The 12,226-nt window shown below is 34.3% G+C and overlaps 1 protein-coding gene across 1 annotated transcript in view; it reads left to right on the top strand.

The window, feature by feature from the left end:
* Prr16 (proline rich 16) overlaps positions 1-11,252 on the top strand; it is a 275,207-nt gene extending 263,955 nt beyond the window's left edge. Inside the window, exon 3 of the transcript XR_004608212.2 lies at positions 9,993-11,252. The gene's annotated coding sequence lies outside the window, so the exon portion shown is untranslated. The remainder of the gene's footprint in view (positions 1-9,992) is intronic.
* Positions 11,253-12,226: the final 974 nt, after the last annotated feature.

Below are 12,226 nucleotides of genomic sequence, written 5' to 3'. Positions count from 1 at the left end.
TTATTTCATGTATCAACTTTCTATGGAAGAGAGCTTGAATTGTGTCATTTTTTTCCTCAGAAAAAGAGAGAAGTGTGTGTGTGTGTGTTTGTGAGTGTGTGTGTGAGAGAGAGAGCTATAGAGAGAAAAATTCATTTTCTCAGTCATAATTAATTGCATGTAGCTCCTTTTATTTATTTTACTTTTTATTGGTTATTTTATTTATCTACATTCCAAATTTTGTTCCCCTTCCGGGTTTCTCCTCTGAAATCTTCTATCCCATCTGCCCTTCCGCTGCCTCTGTTAAGGTGCTCCCCCACCCACCCACCAACTCCTGTCTCCCTGCCCTAGCAAACCCCTATACTTGGGCATTGAGCCTCCACAGGTCCAAGTGCCTTTCTCCTCCCACTGATGCCAGACAAGGTCATCCTTTGCTACACATGCAGCTGAAGCCGTGGGTACCCTATATGTGTACTCTTCGGCTGGTGGTTTATTCCCTGGGAGCTCTGGGGGATCTGGTTAGTTGGTGTTGTTCTTCCTATGGAGTTACAATCCCCTTCAGATCCTTCAGTCCTTCCCCTAACTCTTCCCTTGAGGTCCCCATGTTCAGTCCAATGGTTGACTGTGGTAGCTCTTTTTTAAATGTCCTATGAGAATTCTTTCATATATTGGTATTGTCATTATTAGCACCTATTTAAGCAACCATATTGTTGAAACTTCCTGAATGTCACATTTTTGTCACATAAGAAGATACTTCTCAGAGATGTCCTATTTTAGTCCTCTGGTTCTTCCAAGCTTTCTCCACCTCTTCCACAATATTACCTAAGCCTTAGATATAGGGGTTGTGTTGTGGATGCACCAGTTTGGGTTGGTCAGCCTATAGTCAGTGGCACTGTGCATTTTGATCTGCTGTGGCTTTGTGTAATGGTTTCAATCTATCAAGAAAACAAACAGCCCAATTTTCAAAATAGAATATAGATCTGAAAAAATAGTTCTCAAAAGAAGAAACAGAGAAAAGCTAGGAAAAGTTTCAAATTAGAATGGCTAAGGTCATCAAAACGGTTAACCAAATACTGTAGCCATGATGCAGGGTGGTCGTCTTCACTTCCCTGGCCATAGCTCAAAAAGATGTCCCACATGTCGGACACCCAGGCTTTTGTTAGACAGTCTATGACTCTTGAGGAAACATTGTCACTCCACTGGGTATAACTTCACTCAAACTATAAATGTACATATACCTATCTATCTGTATCTAGAGGACATACATACAGACAGATATCAATTGCCTTTATAGATAGATAGATAGATATCTCTCAGCCTTTATCAGAGAAATTTTATCTTGGATTAGATGGCAAGTAATAGAAAGTTTGTCAACTGGCCAATGTACAAAGTATAAGAGACTGGGAAATGCTTGGCCCTAAATGCAACATCTGTATCATACTCCATTACCAAAGATTTAAAGATCTTCAAAGAAGAAGGTCTGGAAACAATGTGTTAGAGGCAGTGAACATTTGAAGAAAACCATAATTACTAGATAAAAGACACTTGCACATATTAACTTGAAGCAGTTATGACATCATGCAAAAGTCTCATACAAGAATAAGCCAGACAAGTTCTCAACATGAAGGGGGGGGGGGGAATGGGCATAAAGTTATAGCACTAACTGAGAAGCTATTGGCATTTGATCTTGTCTTTAGGGAGGAAGAGTAGTTATCTATAATGGTGTGACTACAGTCCAAGTCAAACTTGTCCCTAGTGGTAGTCATAGACTAGACTCCATGGACTTAAAAAATGAAAGGGAAAAATGATAATTTATAATTTGGTGAGTATGGAGGTAGGGGGTTGGATCTAGGAGAAATTAAGAAGTGAATTTGATCAAAACATTTATGCTATTCTCATGGAATTAATAAAAATAAAGGGTTAAAACAATAGTAATTAAAATCAGAATATAACCCTAATTTGAATAGATAGAATACATCTTAAAAATTAAAATTACCAAACTTGTTTCAAGAAACATTTGAGCTAGTATATTAATAATTAAATAGAATTAGTTAAAATTTTTCACTAACTAAAGTAAGCATGAGATGATTATATAAGAATTTTTAAATTATTTATGCTATTCCACAATGTACTAGAAACATTAAACAATGACATATGACAAGAGTAAAAAGGTCTCCTTACTGAAAATAAAATAAGATATTATTAACATAAACGATTCAAATCTTTTAAACCAGTAAGAAAGAAAAACACTAAGGCTATGCATTAGAATAATTGGAAATTCAATGGAAATTTATAATACCATTAAACATTTACAAAACATGTTTTAATTATTGTGAAAGCTATGAACATGAAATAAATATAACAGAACACTTTAATTATGTCTACCTAGTAACTAATAAAATTAAAGAAAGTCTAAATAATAAAAAAACATGTCTATGGTATGGCTACTTAGTATCATAATATGCTTATTGTTTTCTGGTTATTCTGTACATTCGATGTATATAATTTTTAAATTTTTCTTTTTCAAAGTCAGAGTACATATTAAGAGCTAAATGCATGCTCAAGTGAGGCATGCTTTAGAGAATTATTATAATAGCCTAGGAAATAATAATTACAGTAACAGACTGTCAGTGAAAAGACAGTCTGTAAATATGCAAAAAGGCTTTTTATACAGCAAAATACAGACCATTCATTCAGCGATTTTCAAAGCCATGGCCATCTATTTGTGAAAATACTTAGATAACAAATATAATAAATATGTTCTTAAGAAATCAAACTATAAATTGACAAATGCTTTATGCAATCAGTATTTTAGAATTACTATTTTAATCTTTATACATATTTCTTTATATATTGATATACTTTATCTCTGTCCTAACTGTACATGTGTGTAGTATCAAGAGCAGGTGAATTGGGTAGGAGTCATAAACTTGGTAAACTGTAGGGCAGACTTGGATTTAATCTCTTATGGTCAGAATTTCTCTACTTGAAAAACCCAGTGTAGGAGAATTCAAGGGCGGGGGAGGCAGGACAGGGTAGGTGGGTGGGTGAACACCCTCATAGAAGCAGAGGGAGGGGGAATGGGATAGGAGGTTTTGGGAGGGACCAAGAAAGGAGATAGTATTTGAAATGTAAATAAAGAAAATATCCAATAAAAAATAAATTAAAAAAAAAGAAAAACTTAAGAAATCTGATTCAAAGTTAACACACCCAGAGAGGTGTTAGGATTATGCCAAATATCCTACAGGTGTTTTTAAACTTTTTTCAGATTATAATGACAATCATTTTGAATTTCAAAAGTAACTCTACTCCAATGATATTTGTCATAACACTTGCAATGGCTCCTAACTCTTGAACCCTGAACCACCTTCAGATAATTTGAATGGGTTATAGAGCATCATTCGTTGTTCCAGATATTTATATAAATCCTTTTGTATACTCAATACATTAGTAACATTTTTTGCTAGATGGTTAACAAAAATAGTTGTCTTAATTCCTTGTGTCAATGCTATTGCAGAAGCAGTGGTGCTAGCAATTAAAGCTGTTATACCAGCAATAATCAAGCCTGCTACCCTCTTGCTTCTGCTTAAAGCCTAACTCACTTCTTCCAGCACTATCAAGCTTTCTTCAGTGAATCAAGGTTTTCTAATACTCAGGGCAGTAAGATGGAAGCTGGTTGATAGACCCCGTAACAGACATGCCAGGTTTCAACACACTAACACAATTAGAAATTATATAGTCAATGCAACTTACAGTAGATACTGTAGATGAGACAAAATCAATTTTAGCTTGACAATTAAAAGAGCCTTAAAACATGCATTAACCCTTGTTTGAAATCCAGATCCTGCCCCAACTTTGTCTCTTGTTATCGTAACACCATAGTGAGCTACAGCTTATTTGCAAATATGTCTCTGACAAAGTCCAGATCCAATCTTCCAAAAGTAGACTGTTATTTCCCATATTGGATTGGTTTCTAGACCAGTACATGATTGAGTCCTAATAGCTGGGCACCTTTAAGAAGAATACAAAAGACATAATTTTTCTTTTTGATTCTCTATCCCACAAGGTCTAAAAACTTGAGGCAAGGAAGCTTATTCCATCTGGAATATAGTTAAGCAAATATGGGTCAGGAACATGTCCAATACAGCTCCCCAGTCACCCTTGTCAGGCATTCAGCAAGCTCACAGGTCGGCATCATTCTTTGCCTCAGCAACAGTATGTATTACCAATCTTTTTAAAGTTTCATGGGCCTCTTCCACAATACCTTGTCCTTGAGGATTATACAAAATCCCAGTAATAAATTGTTGACAAAATGTCTCAACTGCTCAACTACAATTGCCAGACCCATTATCTGTTTTTTATTGGATATTTTATTTATTTACCTTTCAATGTTATCTCCTCTCCCATTACCCACAAAAACCTCTTATCCCATCCTCCTCTTCCTATTTCTATGAGGGTGTGCTCCCACCATCCTCCCATTCTTTGACTATTTGCATCTATTTTATTGCTAGACCTTCAACCTAGAACTGACCTTAATACATGCATGTAATCAAAATGGTATAAAAGCATAAAGGAAGAGGGGGTATAGGATAGGGTGTTCTAGGGAGGGGAAATGGAGAAAGGGGATGACATCTGTATTGTAAATAAATAAAATATCCAATAAAAAAGACAAAAGAAAAGGAAATCTGATTCATAGGTTAATAATGGAGCTGACAGCAAAGGGTCAAACGTTTCAGGTTTCAGTCCATTTAGGATACAATCAATCAGAACTTTGGGTTTTGTTTTTGTTTTGTCATTATAATTTCTACAGCCCAGTCTGTAGCTCTTAGGTAGGCTTTTTTTGTTTTCTAATTTGAATTCATTGACAACTTGACTCAGTTAGTTTAGCAGTTACAGGCTGTAGAAGACATTTCCTGTAAGGGAAAAGAGCTTAGTGTTTTTATCTTTCTGTGTTTTATGACATTAGATAAATAACATGTTGACCTACAGTTAGATATATTGTATATTGTACATACATATATTAGCATTTATTACAATGTTTATCAACTTTAAGATCTATTTTACACAAAAAAATAGTAGATAAAATTTAAATAATTTCCGAATGTCTACAGATTGTGAAGAAATTTGTAAGAACTTGGTAAGTTCCAGGAAGATGTGAAACTCTGAGGCATTTCTGTTTAGATAATCTCTTTATGTACTTTACATTCTCACTTCATATTCTTGTTTTCTTAGACCTTATTAAAACTGTGCTACACTTATGCATTAAAGTACTCTCAGCCACTTAAAACACTACTTGCATACATTAATTAATTTGGCATCGAATGACCCAAAGACTCAATTATCTAGTACAGTTCAGACTTTGCATCTTTTATTTGGATCTGTGGGGGAAAAAAATAACTGCAAGCGTGAGAAAGCTTTGAAGCACTTAAAAACTTGAATCAATTTCATCTGAAAAGTGAATAAAACCTTAATTGTTTTTTAGGCAAACTTTCTAAAAAGAATGTAGCGATTAACCCTCTGAGTTTAAGAATGGGTCAAAGAACATGGGGGCTTTGGCTCAGTTTTGTTTCCAACACATTTCGATGCATATTTTTTTTTCATTATTTCAAACCTCAACAAACTTATTTTACATGTCACCATGCAAAAATCCATCATTACATGCCTTCATATTTGAAGTAAACATCCAAATATGTGTAGTACAAAAAATTTTAAAAATTGTATATCTTAAAAATCTGAAGTGTAAATAAAATATCCAATAAAAAAAAGAGGGAGAGAGAGAAAGAGAGAGAAAGAGGGGAGAGACAGGGAGGCAGGTGTTCACGTGTCTCCACCAGTCAAAGATAGTTGATATATCTAGGTTGGGTAGTGGGTTACACCTCTGATTGAGCATTACCAAACTTATAAAGCCTTTGATTAACATTTTTTTAAAGTGTATAAATGCAAAAAGGAAAAGGGGGCATGGGATAGGGTTTTTTCTAAGGGAGGGGGGATGGGGAAAGGGGATGGCATCTGAACTGTAAAGAAAATATCCAATAAAAATGAAAAAAATCTATCATAATGAAGGTCTATGACATAAATGAATTGAAAAATTAGCCATCCAAGGTGTTTGGGGCTTTTCTCAGTGAGACAAATGCTCGCGCCTGATATTAATGAGTTGAACACGGCAGCAGAGTGCCTAATCCCTCCAAGCCAGCGTGTGGATATCTAACTCAGAATTTAGGACAACAAAAATATATCCTTTTAATGGCCTACCTTAGAATTCAATCAGCAAATGCAAAATGTGATGGGTTTGGTAGTTTGGCATTTTATTTTATTTTATTTTATTTTATTTTATTTTACTTTGTTTTGTTTCTTTCAGTTTGTGGTTTTCAGTTCATGGCTTGTGAGAACTGAAAAGCATACATCAGCGTCCGTAAGCGTCCTCCCAAGTGGTGGAACTATGAAAGTCTCGAACCATGTTAGCTCTTCTCTTCAGTGGGTGGCAACTGAATGAAATACCTCTTAATTCAGTGGAAAGTGTGGGTTGTTTTCCTCTTCTCAATTTCTCATCAGGAAAACACCTGTGACTGTAGTGATTTCTGAGTGCCTTTAACTGGAGTCTCTGAGGCTTCTTTGCTTCTTTGGCTAAAACATCTGCAACACATACTTTGCCTCCTCCATCTCTTCAATCTTGCCACACCTCTGCCAGCCATTCTCTCCTTAACAACGATTCTTCAACATGTCCTATTACTGCTGATCACACACACACACACACACACACACACACACACACACACACAGAGAGAGAGAGAGAGAGAGAGAGAGAGAGAGAGAGAGAGAGAGAGAGAGAGTTTTAAATGTAGTTTAAAAAGGCACAGCCTGGGCTTGGCTAATTCTCCAAACATTCTTTTCTTTTTCCCCTTACACCTGTATTAGCATGATTTAAGGGGAAAAGCCCTACTTATTTCTACAAAATGTTGAATATCCCAAAAATCTTCCTTCTGTGCCTTTGGCCTTACTTTTACATCTTTATTTCCCAACTATTTATTGTTTTTATATATTCTGACAGATTTCTCAATCTCAGTTCACATGCCTTTCTCCTTTATTTTTAAATTTTGCTTTATTAATGGAATATTTAACAGATGAATGAAATAAGTTTTTATTCAACCCACCTCTGACTCCCTCCCTGCCGACTCCTCCCACACTTCACGCAGCATCTTTCCTTCCTAGCATGCCAGTCTTCCCTGCAGCATCCCATATCAAATTCTGACATCACATATACAAATACCACTAATGAAGCAATGTCATATTAATAATGTAATAAATTATAATAATTACATTAAATTATGTTATAATAAACAGTATATCAAATTCTTTTTAGTGGCTCATGATGCTGGCTTTGTCCTTCATTTCACATAGTGGCACAAACCCTTTTTGTTTTGTAATTTTTTAATTCATTTATTAGATACTATTAGAAAAGACCATTTTTGATTATATAAAATTTTGAATCAATATCAGACAAATATATGTTTTTATCTTTTTTTTTTTAATTCTTTGATCTTTTATTACAGTGCAGGCATTATCACCTTCCAAATCCACTCTTTGACATTTCCTCATCACATTCCTCTTCCCTGTCTCTAAGAGGATGTTCTCCTGACTCCCCTACCCCACTCCCTGGAGCCTCACATCTCTGGAGAGTTAGGTGTGTCTTCTCTCACTGAGGCCAGACAGGCAGTCCTCTGGTGTATTTGAGTGGCACAAATCTTACTGAGAGTCTTTTTACCTTCAAATAATTATCTTCTTGGGGGTAGTGGGCACAGAAATTTCTTCTGCATTATTCATTGTTTTTAATCTGTATATGGTATGTAATAGAGGAAAATAAATGTTGTGAATGAGTTTAAAGTTAATGATTTAACTGACTAAACTATTTCATAAATTGGTAATAAGTAATCCTAAAAGGTTTAAACTCTTCTAAATTAGGGATCCATGAAAATATAACAGGAACATTTGATTTGTTTCTTTTTCAAAATACAAGAATTTTATATCCATATTTTTACAGAAATTCAAATTTGAGTACATTTCATGTAATTTTAATTTCACAGAAAATTAAATTATTAATTACTGTAGAACTATTACAAATTTTTAACAGCTAGTGATGGTTTTTTTTTTTGCATACATGGAAGCTTAAATACCCAGATGATATAAAAATGAAACAGATAGGCAGATCTACATGATATTGAGTAGTGTTCTCACTTTCACACAGATGTACCCTTCTTTCTAAAACAGCTCTTTGATTAAACTGTCTTCTTCATGCTTTTTGTTTCTTGTATAGGATGTCTTTAATGAAGAGTCTAAGAAAAGTTGCAACACTCCATCAGATTGTATTAGTTGGTATTTGAAATTTAATCTCCAAGTTGTAAAAAAAATATTATTTGGGTTGTTTATTTTTATTTCTATGAATTTTGATTTCAAAAGCTTTTTTTCTAGTAATAGAATAATATCACGGAATTATCAATCTAATAGCATAAAAACTATCTTTCTACAGAAGCGCAAATGATTCCATCTGTTGTTTATGTGTGCATAGACTACAGCCTTCAGTACACTCTTGAGTTACCCTGCTTTTGAGTGAAATGTTTTAAAGCAAAAGCCTCTCAGATGGGCTAAAAAGATCTAAAATACATTTGACTGGGTGGTATTCTATTTTTCTTCTGCTGTGATCAAACAACAGAGTCTGTTGAGGAAGTTACAATTTCAGAGGGTGAGCCCATGACCATCATGGTGAGCAGAATGGGAACAGGCAGATATGGTTCTAGAGCAGTAAGTGAAAGCTTACATGTCCATTCACAATATAAGGTGGAGAGAGCTAATTGGAAATGGTGTCAGACTTTGTAACCTAAAAGAGCCACACCTAGACTCTCATCTCCTCCAACAAGGCCATAACTCCTAATCCTTCCCAAACAGTTCCATCAACTGGGGACTGAGCATTCATATGAACCTCTGAAGGCTATTCTCATTCAAACCACCACAGGTTAGAATGAAGGCTGAGGAGGGTCTGGAAGGAGTTGGAGAAAAGTGATAGATTTTACGAAGTTCTCAAAGAATAAATTATAATTCTATTTTTAAAATTCAACTTGAAAACAGTACCTCATCTCTGTTAAAATCAATTAACCATGTCCAGTTTAGCCACATTTTTCTGCATCTAATGTTTCGAGTACTTTCTACTATGTCATAGCTGTGACAGAAGAAAACAGACCCTTCCGTATCAAGTAACATTAATGTGCTGGAGGTTGAAAATTGTGACCATGCTTCATTTAAATTTGCTTCCCCACAAACATAATTATAAATTAAAGATGAATATAAGTTCTTTCAAAATGTTTATATTTAAGCACTGTATGTACCTGTGAAGAAAACAAAGTTATTTCTTAGGCAGTTCTCCTTCATAGAAGAAAAAGTTATACATATTTTGGCCAATCTGTACACAGATTACAGTGAAATAGTACATTATTTTTATATCATTAGGAGTTTTAGAAGTATAAATTTGCTTATTGCTCAAAATAAAATATCAGTCGATATACTCAAAATAAAATATCAGTGTAAATGGAGTTACTTTTTTAAATATTTCAAGGCAATACATTAAAAGTATTTCTCTTCAGTGCCTTTGAGAAATATGTTCAGAATGTGAAGCATTTATGAGTGAGTAAAGTTACATAAAATTCAAAAAAAATAAGAAATTTTTACTTGAAAAATAAGATGAATGAGTCAGGGGTGGGTTGAATAAAAACTTATTTCATTCATCTGTTAAATATTCTAGTATTGACGTGATAATAAAGTTTTAAATGCTTTTAAACAGTAATTTTAATGTATATAATGCTTAAATGATTGATAATTCAAAGAATTTATAATTACATAGTCTACTAAAGTAATACATATTTCTAATTCCTAATGCATTTATAATGTGCTTCTATTAAATTATAGTTACTGTTTGAAATGATTTTGTAATGATTACATGTCTTTTGTTTTCTTCTTTCTAACAGCTTTATCGCGTTGGAAGGAATACCTTTATTTAGAGGCATGTGGATTCATTTTTCTTACATCAAATTGTTCCTTGACCTCGTGAGGGCAGATCTAATTTTAATGGAACCAGGAGCCTGACCCTGTCAAAGAAGCTAACCCTTCCTTCGGAGCACAAATGACCAATGAAATGATCCCATAAAATCACCTAGCCTGACAGCCATGCGCAGAGCCATGGAGGCAGAAAATGCCACAGCCTTAAATATCTTCCCTAACAAATTACCAAGAAGATATAACAAACAGATGAAAAGGACTAAGTTTTTAAAAGTCAACACGTAAACAAAATCAATCTTATTTCACTATGGAAAATCAGTATTCCCAGATATCAGCCTGTCCAGAAAACACACAAAAACAAAACAAAACAACAACAACAACAAAACAAAACAAAAGGAAAACACCTCATCAAGAAGTTGCTAAATTATACATTGATTTATCATTTTAAAACGTGGAAATTTAAGGACAAGAGGTATCTCAAGTCAGAATTACTCCACACTTCAACACATTTAGACAAAACCAAAAACTGAACCGGCCAGAACATTGCATGACCGGGATTAGAAAGAACATTGCTGTTTGCAGAGAGGTAGATGTCTGCCGCGCGTGCGCCCTCAAAGCCATAATGGACAGCAGCATTGGCACCAACTGCTTGAAAGTTCCAGTGTTACATTCTTCGCCTCATATTTGTTGAGAGAGGAAGTCGGTTTGCACTGATCACTTCTCCGTGCACTTCCGATATTTGCGCAGTCGCTTCCATTCAGGGTAATGAAGTGTTTTGTTATTTGCACAGATGATTCCCCCCAGTTGTGACCACAAGAAACAGTTTCTTGCAGGCATCCAAAAAAAGATTACTTGAGAATTCTCAAGATAGTGATTTCTCTTTTTCTGATTAAAAAACAAAAACTAAAACAAACAAGCCAGTTCTTCAAAGAAATGGATTTGTTTCTGAACCAGACTGTACAAAGAAACCATCATGGTGGTCAAATGAATGAGAATGATATCAAAAGGGTTTTTATATCATTACATTAATATTAAGAAGTTGAACATGGTAAACTGCAGATTAAACATTGATGCTTAATTCTAGTCTGTTAATTTAAAAAGTCATTTGTAATTTGTATTTGACATATGACAATTTTTATACCCATTTCTCTCTCTGTTTCATGGGAAAATGTACCGGACAGACAAACATTTTCAGTTTATTTTTCTAAATAAATGTGTTGTTTGTAGAAGCTGTAGTCGTTTATTTAATTTGGATTTTGTTACCTGAAAGTTTTTTTTCTTTTGTTTGACTAAGAGGCTTTTTGCTCAATTAGGAATTAAAGATAGAGTGAGATTTTGAATCTGTTTATAGTATAAAATTATGCTGTGTTTTCTAAAACCCAAGGAGATGATACATTTTTTTGCACCATCTCTTTCTTGTAAAGGGCTATTTAACATCATTGTGACTGTATCAGAAATTATCATCCATACAACAATGTTGCTGGAAAACTAAATTCAGATCTTATAACTTTAAAGATTTTTTCTTGTCTTTCTCCTAGAGAATAAAATTGGATTTAAACACTTAGGTCATTAATCATAGTTAATGAGCCCTTATTACCCCTTCCAACAGAGATCTGTTTACAACATCCACAATTATACTTAAAATTGATTAAGAAATGAGACGGGAGGAAGTGTGAACCTCTCAGTCAACGAAGGTTTACCAAGCACTTACAAATGCTCTTCTACACTTACGTCTTCTCTGCTCGCCAGTGTTGGAGAATGCCACTAACAGCAGTAAATGGTGTGAGGAGATATTCAAGTATACTGTTTTTAACAATTAAAAGAATGGGTTCCTGGCTTTATTCATAAAATTCATTCTGATACCGAAGTCGTGTCATAATGTCCTGTGCACAAAGATTGGCTGATTTTTCTATGATCTATATTGGTACTTCAAATATCCTGTAGCATAATAAAAAAAATAAATTAAAAAAAATGTTTTCAATACAACATTTGAACCTCTGAAAATTAAGACACCGAAGCTAAAAAATAATACATCTGGAAATCAAATTGCCTGTGGGTTGTTAAGCACTAATGGATGAGAGTCTGGATTCATTCCCATCCTTTAAAATCACGGTGATTGCTTCAAGCTGTAATTATCTGAAATTGTATACAGGAAGTCAGCTTTCCCCATCTACCAGTAAATTTCGTCAATAATGAGTAGTTG

This window comes from Arvicanthis niloticus, chromosome 14, assembly GCF_011762505.2.
Source record: "Arvicanthis niloticus isolate mArvNil1 chromosome 14, mArvNil1.pat.X, whole genome shotgun sequence".
NCBI classification, from domain to species: Eukaryota; Metazoa; Chordata; class Mammalia; order Rodentia; family Muridae; genus Arvicanthis; species Arvicanthis niloticus.
Note: the sequence above shows the minus strand (reverse complement) of the source record. Positions and strands in the feature narration are given on the sequence as shown.